Here is a 13,161-nt window from a genome sequence, read left to right as displayed (position 1 = left end):
ATTGAATAGGTACTGTAATTCAGAACAGAGTTTGAGGGAAGCATTTCTATATTGCCCTATTGTGTAATCAGAAATAGGTCCAAGGCAACAGGCTGCAATAGAGTTTTTAATTGTAATTTATTTATTTTTTATTTTTTACAGAGGAGATGAGCAGACAAGCACTGAGCTGTCTGATCTTGATGAGTTAGAGTTTACATGTGTTGTTCACTTGGGTCCTTCTACCTCCTGTTATGGGATATCTGTCATGAAGGACTGAACAAAGTTATCCTTTATTTTAACCCAAAGAAACAAAACCTCATTTTGAATCCCTCAGAGAGCAGAAGCTGGCCTGTCTGTGAAAGGTGTGGATGGATCAGTGATTCTCTGTTTGCAGCTGAAGTCCAGCTTGTGTTACTTTTGTTAATTCACAGCTTTGGAGCTTCCAGGCATTGCTTTAATTTGAGCCTCCTGGGTGAGATACAAATTCTGCTTACTCAATAGCTGATCTGGGACTGGAAAAAGTGGGGGTTTCCCTCTTTCTCATCTGATATTCTTCCTACCTGTCTCCTTTACCTGCAGCTGAAAAAAAAAATAAATAAATCAGTGTCTCCACAGATGAATGACACATCATTGCTGTAATAAACATCACAGCTCGTTTAAAACAAATAAAAATCCTGATCTGAAGATGGTCACACTGGCAAAGTTCTGCCTCATGCTCAAGTGGAATTTCCTGTGCATCAGTTTCTGCCCCTTTGGATTTCACAGAAGCAATCACAAGTTCATTTAGGCTATCCAAGTTTCTGAGAGTAATTTTTTTTAATAATGAAAAAAAATTTGAGAAAGGAAACAAAGTTTTTTAATAAGCTGCGCAAGTTTGTTCTGTAGATTGCAAGGGAAAATGTCTGTGTTTTTCCAGAGGAATGTGGAATGTGAAAAAAAACACAGTGAAATTATGGTAAAAGAAAAGCCTATAAAGACTAAAAAATATCTGCAATAAATAATTTTAGTATCACAATTCTGGGTTTCTCTTATTACTGTTCTCTATGAAAAAATGGCTAACAGAAATATTGTTACCCATTTCTTTTCTAATATGTCTTTTATTTTGTTTACCCATCAGACCCACTGCAATCTCAGCCTGTTAACTTTTGCTTTGGAGTAAATTGAAATGTGGATTTGATAAAAGCTGTCAAGCATTTTACTTGAACAATAGAGCAATCGAGTGACAAGGACTTTTCAATGGAAATTTTTTTTGTTTTGGGGAAGAAAGACCTCTATACCAGGCAAAGCAGAAAACTAACTGAGGAAAAATTTCATGGATATTATAATATCCAGAAATACACAATAAGTAATGATGATTTACTCAAAGATGTGAAGACTAGTGTCAAAAGCATTTTATACCATAAAGCAAAAACATCAAGTGAAACTTTGTCACTCTATCTAAATGCATTATTCTTAATTTATTTTCATAGCTTTGAGCACAATTCTTCCTTATTAGTGCAGAGATCTGGTGTCATCACACAGGTCACCCTTCATATCCCTGCTGTTCTGTATTATCACACAGAATTATCTGGGTGCCTGTTTGTATGGAAGCATGTTTTTTATACAAGAATGGAAATTTTCTGGTGCTCTTCTTGAATGCATCATGATAATTATGACTTTATTTTTAAAATTCTGAATCTTTGCTGCTTTCCAGTCCAGCTACAGGAGAGAAACTTTGATCCATCTCACACAGTGTTAGAGTGAAAGAAATTAATTCCTCTTCAGTGATAGGAAAAAAAAATGAGGGGGTGGTGAGGTTTTTGAGGACTTTTTTGTTGGTTTGTTGGGTTTTCTTTTCATTTTGTTTTGTTATGGCTTTTTTTTTTCTTATTTTTTGTCTGTTTTTTTGTTTTGTTTTTAATGGAATGATCACACTAGCCTGCTAATTTGGGAGTGGATGGGAAAAAGCCTGCAGTACATGGCAGCATGAATTATAAATATTATGAAATTGATATGTATAATGGAGATAATACACAGATTATCTTTAATGATGCAGAGCCCAAACATCCATAATGGCTTTTTTTGTGAAGAAATGCCAATTTATGGGTTATTTATGGATAGTTATTTTTCCTAGCATGGGCATACGCTATATAAAATACTAATTCTGGATAGTCCCTAAAGCAAATCTTATGAGATAATTCTAAGCAAGCTAATGGAAATCTATCTAGACAAATTTACAACCTGTCTCTCCATTTGTTTTTGGTGGTTTTGCTTTCAATAATCTGCAGAGATATAATTAACTTTCTCTTAATAAGGAAAAAAAAAATCCTGGAAAAAGCAATTTGCAGTGGTTGGTGATGCTGTTATTGTAAGGTTATTGATAAGAGTCAATCTTTGGTCTTAATTGTTTTATTCTGGTTTTAACCTTGGCATCCTACTCAGTTTCATTTTAGAGTCACATCCTAATACTGCTGCTCTATTTCAGTTAGTCAAAGGAGAAATAATTGATGAATTACAGCCCATGTCAGCAGGAACCAGAAGAACACTTAATGTTAGTTATGTTTATAGATAATAACCAAATCATGGGAGAACAAACAAATGTACAGATTTTAACACCCTGGTCAGAACACAGAAGTTCCTTTGTAGGATAGTTGATGGTATAAATAAAATAAAGAAGTATTTCTGACCTTAGTCTGTAAATTTTCTTTGCTAAATATAAGTTGGATTAAGGTTTTCACTTTCAGGGTGACATTGAGACATTCAGTAAGGCAAAGTGAAGTACCTTGAACTGCTGTTGAATATCCTGCATTGTTTTATGGAGTATTTATTCAAGTTAGTGATTTCTGCTGATAACTGAACATCAAATAACTTTTCCTCCTCCTCCTTCTCAGTACTCCATGGAAAAACACAGGTGTGAAAATGATCTCAAAGTACTTGGTTAAAACAAAAAAAACACTAAGGAGATGAAGGAATCTGTGACTCTGTGAATCTCTCAAGGTTGTTTTTGTTATTTCTTTAATTTTCAAAAAGTAATTAGTTTTATAAATAATAAATAAACATTTATTTTACTTTGTGTTTCTTGTGCAAACTGCTTTCACACTTACTAGATTGTGTATTTACCCTACCCTGACTTTCAGGAGCATTTGCAGGTGTGTTCTCAGAAGGGGAAAATGGGTGGCTTGGTCCAGTTGTCCCACTGCTTCTCAACTTCTTTGCAATAATTACAGTGGTTGGCTTCTTTTATCTTTGAAGAGGCCTAGGGGATGATGTAGCAAATAAGGAAATTTTAAAAATGGGGTTTTCTTTGAGTCTGTGAATCGTGCTTAGTAGGAACTATTGTTTCTGAGTGGAGAGAGAGAGAACAGTAGAGACAGATGAAAAAAAGGAAAAAAAAAGAAAAGAGATTGGTGTCTTGTCAAGAAAAGTTCCTTATGTTTTCCCTTGTTCAGGTTAGGAAATTATGAGCCCTGTTTTTAATCCCCAGTCCTCAGCAGCAGAACACCAGGTAGTTATTTCTGGCATCTGTTTGACATAAAGTGAGGTATACCCTGAAGAGACACTCTTCATAAACACCGAGCACCAGAAATACTGTTCATATTAAATTGGACCACATGAATAATACAGGAGTCATGAATTTAAATTATTACTGGCATTTGGAGAAAATGGCAGTATTTCAGCCATTAAATAAAAACTTTGCTTTATTTCTGGAAACAGAAAGTTATTAAGTTTTAAATCATATTGATGCCGAGGCTCAGATACATTTCTGGTTCTCCAACCACCCAGACACGTCTTGACAGTGCTGTGTTGCACTAGAATTGTTTTCTCAGAGGTTTTCAGCTCACTGTGAGATAGTTGAGCTGTGCTAAAATGGCATTTTATCCTGGGCAGAGGTGCCACTGTTTGTGGAGTTTTTGAGGGGCATTGCCCCACCCATGCTGTGTTTGTTTCTACAGTCCTGGAAAAGGGAGTTTTCAGAAAATCAGAGCAGTTATTGAAGCTGAATGGGGTACAGAACTGTCACAGGAACTTCTCCCTGTTCTTTGGATTTTGCCTGTTTATGTATCCTTACCACAGCAGGACTAAATAAAATTGGTAAATGCTTATTTACCAATAAAATAATAAATAAATATTTATTTAATTTATTGTTTACCAATAAAAAAATAAATAACTATTTGCCAATAAAAAAACCTGCAGTGTTCCAGGCTTCCCTCCCCTATTCCTGCTCTTCCTGCACCCCTCACCATGCCTCCTGAACACTGAAGTTCAGGGGAGTTGGAAAAATAAGTGTAGAAACAAGTGCCTGCTTGCTGATGAGGTCTATAAGGGGCCTAAATCAGAATGCAAAGGAGGAGAATAAGTTTGATTCAGATAATTTCAGCAGAGAAAACAAAAATTCTCCCTTTTCTGCTTTAAGAAAGGTGTTCAGAGAAATCATTTAGTCTTTCCTTGATTTTGCTTTATAAAGTTAAGTTTAATTTAAGAAAAAAGATGCTGTATTTGCACAAGTGCCAAAAAAAAATAAATACAAGAACTGCAAACTCTTTCAGTTTGGCAGAAGTCTCTCTGGTTCATATTGATTACTAAAAAATAAACTGGATATGGTGACCATAACAAAAGAAGAGATTTCTTTGGACTTTCAGGTCTCTTTTTACTTCAGTTGTTACTTCAAAAGGGGAAACCCAGGAGAAGACAAAACAAACTAGTTAGAGAAGTGAGCTGACATGAAAAGCTCAGAGACTTGAATATGCAGGAGTTTCACACTTCTCTTCATCAGAGACACAAAAGACAATGAGAAATCAGAATACTGAGCAGGGGGAACCACAACTATAGAAGAGTTGCAAATCCAGCATAACAAAAAAAAGGCTCCAGGAGGAAAACACCTTTGGAGATTGGAAGAAGCACTGAGCATCCCAGGATGCTGGAGCACAGGCTGTGGACAGATAATATTTGATGGAAGTCAGGCAGACTTAGACTTTGTGAAAGAAGTCAAGACAAATAGGTGAGTTTATCTTCAGGTACATTCACAAAAAAAAAGAGACGAAAGAAGGTTTTAATTTGGAATAAGATAAAGAGGCAAAATGGCAAAATAGATAATGTGACTCACAACTGGTAAGGATGATGAGGCTGAGTGTTGAGGTCTCAGGAAAAGACAAGAAAGAAAAAGGGAGAGAGGGAATGAAAACTGTGATGCTGTATGTTTTATTTCTATTTATTTACTTTCGAGTAATAAAAAGAAATTGAGGTTCAGCAGTGCAGGCTGGTTTTTGGTTTGGTTTGGTGTGGGGTTTTTTTTGGTTTTTTTTTTTCTTTTTTTGAGGATTAAAAGCATCTATTTCTGTTGTCATGTGCAGGCTGCTACTTTAGAAGAAAGCTGAGCTGAAAAACGTGTGTGGAGCAAGCATTTCCAGAGACCTTCTGAGCAGCACTGCTGTGGTGTGTCTGTGGGACAGGAACACACAAACTGAAAGTGAAATGGAAACAATTCTTTCCCCAGAGGCAGGGCAGGTGTTGCAGAAATCAGCTGTGTTAGAGCCTACAGCTCTGACCACCGTTCCTCCAGCACAATAAACCCAGCCTGGGCTAGAAGTGCTGCAAAGAGAAATGAAATGACTTTTAGAGAAGCTAGCCAAGAAGGGGAAACTAGAACAGCTCTGGGTTTGTTTTTTTTTTACCTTCTAGTAAAACTAACTCTGAAAAAGGTTGTTTTGGTAATGGAGCATTAAAATAAGAAACATCACTGATCCAGAAGTTCCTGTGCAGGGTGGAACTCTGGTGTCATTGAGGTGGTTTTGGTTTGGGGTGGGGGAGAAAGGGAGGCTGATTCTATCCAGTCATTAGCCAGCAGGCTGGCCATCACCCTTAGAGTCACAGGGACTTTTTCTCTTTTCTCCTCACACAAATATGCATATATTATTCATATCCAAATCTATTAAGGCCACTGGTGCATCACAAATTGTGTTAGTCTTTTTTTTTAAAAAATAAGGGTTTATTTAAGAAACCCGAGTAATCCCACATTCCTAAAATATCTTGCATGTTACCCCTTTCCTCCTTCGCACATTCCTGAAATTCTCCTGCCTTTTGAAAGATAAAGCTTGAAAATTAACTCTTTTTTTTTTTTTTTTGTAATATTCTTCACTTCATCAAATACATTTGTATGATCCACATGAACACAACAAGACGATTTGGTTTTTGTTCCTTCTGAATAGGGGAAGATAAAATGGAAATAATGGTTCTTTGGGCTAATTAAATCAAAGCAACAGCAGACACAGTCTAGATTAAGACACTTTCCAGGAAATCAAATTAAGAATAGGTTAAGGCCCTCTTTTTGTGTCCCATGTAAAATATTGTTAAAGCCCTATTCCTTATCCTTAGCTTTCTTGTGCCACTTCTCAATTAATTTTCTCCTCACAGAAATAAACATTTTAATCAGCATGTACAATAACACCAATCACTGATGGTAATTACTCTAAGTAAAATAGCTTTTTTTATTGTAGCAAATATAAAATGACAATTCTAATTATGCAACATCTCTAATGCCATAATGATTTTAGCCCATTTTCCATGTTTGTACATGAAGGCTGGCTCCATATTTTTACTGTTACCAAAGTTGCACAGAGATATTATTGGGCTTTAAACGTTTATTGTCATCTTAGCAAAGTGGCTTTTATTTTTTGTTTATGTTCTAAAAGCTTGGCAGAGTAATGGCAATCCACAGACTAATGGCTAATCTGGGTTTGTGCCAAAGGAGCAGTAATAGCTACAAACACACAAAAAAACCATCAGAAGAGTAAATGCCAAATTAATCCCTGAGGTAACTCTTTTGCCTTAGTGCAGTCGTGCTGGAGAATTCATCTTTCACAGTGTGCATCCCTTTAGAGCCCATCTTTTTCCAAGGGAGATTGCTCATATCAGGATATCAGCGCCCAGAGTTCAGCCCCTGCTGTTTTGTCTGAAAGAATCCCAAATCCAGCTGCTCCCTGCGTGCCCTGACACTTGGAACAGCTAAACATGCTCAATCTCCCACTGAGGAGCCTCAAGGAGTGGCACCCTCACAAGTGAATTTAGCCTCTTCTAACTCTGAAGTGCCAGAAAACCCTCAAGTGAAAAGTTCTGCTAAAGACAAAAAGGGTTGTATGTTTTAATGGCCACACTGTGTTTTTTTGGGTTTTTCTATTTTCCTGAATTCTACCATTTTGACACTTGCAGAATTTATTTTTTGTCTAACCTATTAGAAAAAAAAAATAGGTTATTAGATATAGGTAATAGAAATAGGTTATTAGAAATAGGTGATAGAAACTTACTTATTCCTACAAAATAGGAGAGTTTTTTTGGAGACAGAGTTCATCAGCTTCGTGTCATTTGTTATGTTCTCTAGAGAACAGCAGTGTGCCTTTTGCTGCTGTTGCACAGGTTTAAATTCTTCATGCTCCACCCCCTATGGCAAAAAGAGGAAGGAGAAGGAGGGTTCAACCTCCACATAAGGAGGTTTTGGGAAAAAATTGAAAAGTGTTATTTCAGAATGATGATGTACTGAAAATGAGAGTTCCTAGAGGCCGCTCATCTCTGTACCCTGTCATTATGAATAATTTGGTTTAGTCAAACAGAGGGAGGGACACAATGCCTCACTGATTTAAAGGGGATGACAGCAGGAAGTACTTTGGACATTTTTTTCCCCTCCTTGGTATTTTTTCTGCATTCAGAAGTGTATTTCTCCATGACTTCCCTAGCCAGCTGTGTAACCAGACTGTGGGGTGAGGAACTCTTGGTTCTTCTTTATCCACATGGGCTGCTAGCCCTGAAAATGGAACAGCTCTGTGAGGTTCTCTGATCACTGCTTGTGGACATGGTGTTTCCCTGGCTAGGTCAATTCTGTTAGATCCCTACCAAGCTCTTTTCTTCCTCTGTCTTCCTAGTCTGCATTTGATGAATTTTGTCAGTAGAACTATCATGATTATCATATCTAAACAGGGGCACCAGTGCCTGTAGTAACTGGCCAAATGTAATTTATTCACAGTTCTGTTTTCTGTCTGTTCCCAGTTATTGCAGCCATTATCTCTCAAAAGTTTTATCCAGTTGTAGCCTAGTCTTAATCCATTAAAATCCTGGCCACATTCATGTCGAGGTTTGCAGTCATCCCTGTTTGATTTGTTTTTTATTGGAGCCTTGCTGCTATTATTTACAGAATTTTTGTGATCCCCTCATCAATCATTGGAGATCATGGTACCATGTGTGTCTTGAGCTGCATATTCTTGGTGGCTTGATGAGTGTCTCAGCTGATCAATGCAAGTATATTATAATTGTCCTGAATTCAGAGCCTTCTCAGTGTGAAAAAGATTTTCTTTGGAGGTATCAGCCAATGCCATCTGGTTCAAATGCCATTGTGAACTCAGATTTCTCTAGTTGTTCTAATAATTCATCAGGTCTGTATCTGCACTCCTTGGGGAATGAGATCACATTTATTCTCTGTAAAGCTGTACATAACCCTGTGACCCGCCTGGTCTGGAAATCTTCATTACATATTTTTCCCAAGGTCTGTGTCACATTATTATCCCCTTTTTAAATAATTTTGATGTTTTTTTAAGCTTTTCAGGTTAAACTGGTTTATCTGCAAAACATTTACTCAGATATGGACAATATGGTCATTGAATGCAAGTAATTTTATGTTTTCCATTAGGCCCCAGCAAAAAAAAAAAATCATTAATTATTTCCAGTTGCATTCTCTCTCATGGGAATTTTTGTGTTTTACCTGCCCCTTTGTTAGCAGTGATGTTCTTGATTTCTTATATTTCAAGATTTCTGTTCACCTTTTACTGTTTAAACAGACTAACATGTTAAATGCAGGGAATTAACAGTTCTAAATTCTGGTTGATGATTGTAGTCTAGTCTACTAAGCCTGGCAGACTCATTGCTAACAGCAAGTTGTTGAGTTGAAAATACTGGATACAGACAGGGAGATGGCAGAAATGGTAAACAGCCCTTTGTTTTTATGGTCTATATTCTCTGTCTTACCAAATTGTTGTGGTTACTGCTCTGTAAACAAAAAAAGAAACCCCAAAGCAGAATCTGGAGGATGATGCCAAAGGTGAGAAGTTTCTGGTGGCACCAAAATTTGGTAGTATCAGTTAATGCATGTGGAGTTTGAATAAAACCATGAGGACAGACAGCTCTGTGTGGTGGAATCCTGCTCCAGTACTTGGAGTAAAGGTAGTAATGGTAGCTGAGAGGGGAGTTGGTGAACTTGCATCTGTTTCTTTTGCTTTATGACTAAAGCAGTGTCACATCAGAGATATAAAATAAGTTATTAACCTGCTGAGGATGTTGCTAGAAGAGTCTGCATACCCTTTGCAGAACAGCAGAAGCTTTACTGCACAGCTGGGGAAGTCTGACAGTGTCCTGTCTGCTTTCCACAGCTGGAAGAATAGCTCCACAATGTGTACATTGAATAGCTCCAAAAACAGGTTTGAGATTTATTTCTCTGTTTCCTCTTGGAGAACAACTTCCTTGGGCTGATAATCACACCATGGATTCTTCAAAAAAATTACAGGATATGTAATAATATTGAGCTGAAAAATCTTCTCTGTATCTCATGCTTTTGTGCAACACTTTCCATCAGAGGTAACATTAATGGTTTAAGACTCACATAGAACTGGATGCCAAAGAAAGTGAAATAGTGTCAATCCTTCCTCTAGTTTCTGTGAGGTGTGGGGAAGGCCCAGAGAGTCTAAAATATTGTTCTGTGTTAGAACCAAACAAAACAAAAGACAACAACACTTGGGCATGATTGTTCCAACATTATTTTTGTTTGCTGGATGTTCCTCCCTCGTGTCTACAGCATTTTTTTGGGCCAGTAACCAGCAAATTAACCAGTCTCACACAAGGTTAAGTGTCTTTTTAATGTGTGTTTGCAGGTTGCAGCACCATACTCTGATAATAAGTGATGAAATTGGATCAGCACTAGAAGGAAGACATTTTTAGGGTGACTTCTCTGTCATGTTAAATCCTGCATGTTCCTTCTTTGAGCATTTTGCCCTCAACCATCTACAGTAAACTCTCAGCTGTGTTACAACTCACAGGTCTGTCTAGAATAGTTTCCTTCTTAATGCTTCATAGTTCTGAAGTCAAAACCTCAGACATTTTGTAAGTGTTCATAATTGCATAGATTTTGGGATTTTTTAATTCTGTTATTTATTTATTTTTTCTAACTTCTCTCTGTACCTCAGTAGGAAACCCAGGTCTCCAGCACTGTGGGTCTGTCACGTAACCTCAGTGATCTCTCACTCTGTGTTCTCAAAAATGAGTTGTATTTACTCTAGGTCTGAATCAGCACCTGAAATATTTCCTTTCAGTGCCAATTGCTTTTGCAAATGTATTTCTAACACTTGTCTATGAGCCTTGCTGTCTTATTCTCTCTGCTGTGTTTTTGATTAGAAGCACGTGTCACACTTGTTACTCAGGTTAGCAGTCCTCTCTTCTAACACTCTGCAAAGACTGACTCCTAATGTCCATTAAGTTCCTCAGCAATTCCTCTGTGTGTTGGCCCTAAAAAGGAAATGTTGGACCTAAAAAGGAAATGTTTCTTTCCACTCCATCTTGTGCCCGCACTTCCAGTTCACTGATCTCTTGTGTGGGAGCACAGGTGAGTGTCCACCTCTGACCTGCCTGACTGCTCAGCTTCGTTGCCCTATTGATGGGTAAACTTTTGTGGTTTTTGGGAAGCAGCTTTGGGAATGTCTTATTGTTGCTGATGTGACAAAGATGAGAACTAGTTTGTCAGTAGTTCCATGGCTGTGCTCCATTTCTTACTGTTACCAACTAAAATGACTCCAATATCTGCAGTTTATTTTATTTTTTATCTTTGCCTTGAATTTTGAACCATCACTCTATCAAAGAACTTTAGCCCATCATCTTTCAGTCTTCTAGAAAAAAAGTTCTTTTTAGCTGCTTATACACATGAAATTGAAAAACCCAAACATTTCTGTTACCTTCAAACAGAATTGGTGCTACATGCATGCATTAACACTTATTTGCTATGTTAGTCTGGGATGATTCTGAGGTCTTGTGAGGGCATTCAGAGTGAAAGAATAATTGTGCTCTTTGCTCATCATTATTTCTGCTCTCCTGGAACCATAGTCCATGGATTTAGGATGGGTATTTTCTTAGTTAATTGTAGAACGACTTTGTTTACCAATTCAAGAAACGTAGGACAAATGAGAACAAGCTGCTGTGAAACATTTGGGTTTCAGACAGAATTAAACTGAAAACACACAGTTCTAGCTCATGTCCCTGCCCATGGCAGGGCTTTAAGGTCCCTTCCAGCCCAAGCCATTCTGTGATTCCATGTCCAAAGCCATGATGGGATGCCCACATTAAGGCTGCTGAAATAGAGTGGCTCAGCTTACAGGTTGTTTGTACCATTAAAGGACACCCAAAGCACTACTGACTGTCAAATTTTTGATAAAGTAGGTTCTGCTTTCTCCCATCTCCCATCCCAACAACCCTGCACACACTCTGGAGTTTAAAAAAAATTAAAAAAAGCCCCTTGCTGTAAAATATCCCTGGGCATGACATGAGAAAGCATTGCTGCTGCTCTGCAAGCAGAAAACAGAGCAAAGCTGAAAAGCGGAGTTGCATTTCCTTATAATGATTTCTTCATTGGCAAGAAAGTTGCCAGAAAGTATTCCTGGAAGTCTTGGATAAGTTTTTCTTTAATCAGAGATCACAACACAGGGAATGAGGAGGGGGAAGAGCATTGTGGCTTCTCTGACAATTTGATTATGTATTAAGCTGAGCTACTAATTCTTACAAAAGCAGCGAGCATTCTGGGGAGCTTCATTGTTAGAGGCTTGCACAGTTTAACACAGAAAAAAACAAACCAGAAAATGAATTATGATAGGATTTTTCTTTTATCACTTTAATAAACTTCTCTGGGGTACATCAGTAATCTACTCCACAAGTTCTCCCACCCCCTCATCCCTTCAAATCCATGTATTCCACACTGACTGGTGTAACGTGTGAAGAATGATACTACAAAGAGACTCAGAAATATGTAAAGATCTCTGTGCCTTCCCTGAATATGTTAAAATAGTCAACAAAAACATGGTAATTTCAACTCCAGTTCATTTGATCTAATATTAAATTAGCTCCTCTTGGGATATCCTCTTTTTAATCAGTCAGAGCACTTTTGTATGCTCACATTTTTCTGTGGGGTTCATTAAGAGTTAAGGAATTGAACAGAACTGCTTCAAGTAGAGATGAGAGACTTCTCCTCCATATTTCCCAGATCATTTTGACCTTGTGATATTTGGGGCATCAAAAGGATGAAACCTACTTTACTGTTTAGAGCCAGGGCCATCGCTGATGTCAGCTCTAAAACATGGAGATAAAAGCTCCATTATTTCTCAAAAATCCACTGAGTCAGACATACGAGATCCAAAATCAATTCAAGGGTTTGGTTTGAAAAAAAAATAGATGTAAAGGCATTGGAAGAAGGCAAAGAAAAGGTAAAGTTTTGTTCTGAGAATAAGTCCATATGAGCGAGGTGGTGGGAGGGACAAAGGAAGAGCAAAGCATATGGAATTGGGCGATTCTATGTTTGTTTTATTTCTTTTTTTTTTTTTTTTTTTTTACTTAACAAATCTATTTCACAATTTCTCTGTGAAAGATGTGGTAAATACCTTTGAACTTGTATATTATTATGATAGAAACAAAGAGACTCTGAAAAAGGATTTATTACCATTGGCCATCTTGGAAGACCAGAACCTTTATGGCAGTGGAGGTTGCTGCCCATGCTGCTATGGGCTTGTAGTTTACTTTTTATTTGTGTGAGGACTAGGAAAGAGAAAATATATTATGGACCTTTTTATGTAAAAAAAACCCAAACTACCCAAAGTGAAAAACAACCCTGCACACACTCTAGAGTTTAAAAAAAATAAATAAAAAAAAAGCCCCTTGAGTCCATTAACTTCATTGGATGCAATTCTAAAAGAAATAGCTTTGGATTAGCTGGCAATTGAAAATCCCTCAGGAATGGGTTAGCTCGTATACACACTACCCAAGAGAAAACAAAATTGTCACATATTTTGCTTAAGGTGTGGGAGGAAAAAATCAAATCAAATAGCATTTTACAAGTGCATGTAATAACTGGAATTTAAAACAAGATATGTATTATTCAAGTAATTCTAAGCATGGTATAGTAAATTTTTC

Source organism: Poecile atricapillus, chromosome 18 (genome assembly GCF_030490865.1).
Source record: "Poecile atricapillus isolate bPoeAtr1 chromosome 18, bPoeAtr1.hap1, whole genome shotgun sequence".
Taxonomy (NCBI): domain Eukaryota; kingdom Metazoa; phylum Chordata; class Aves; order Passeriformes; family Paridae; genus Poecile; species Poecile atricapillus.
Note: the sequence above shows the minus strand (reverse complement) of the source record.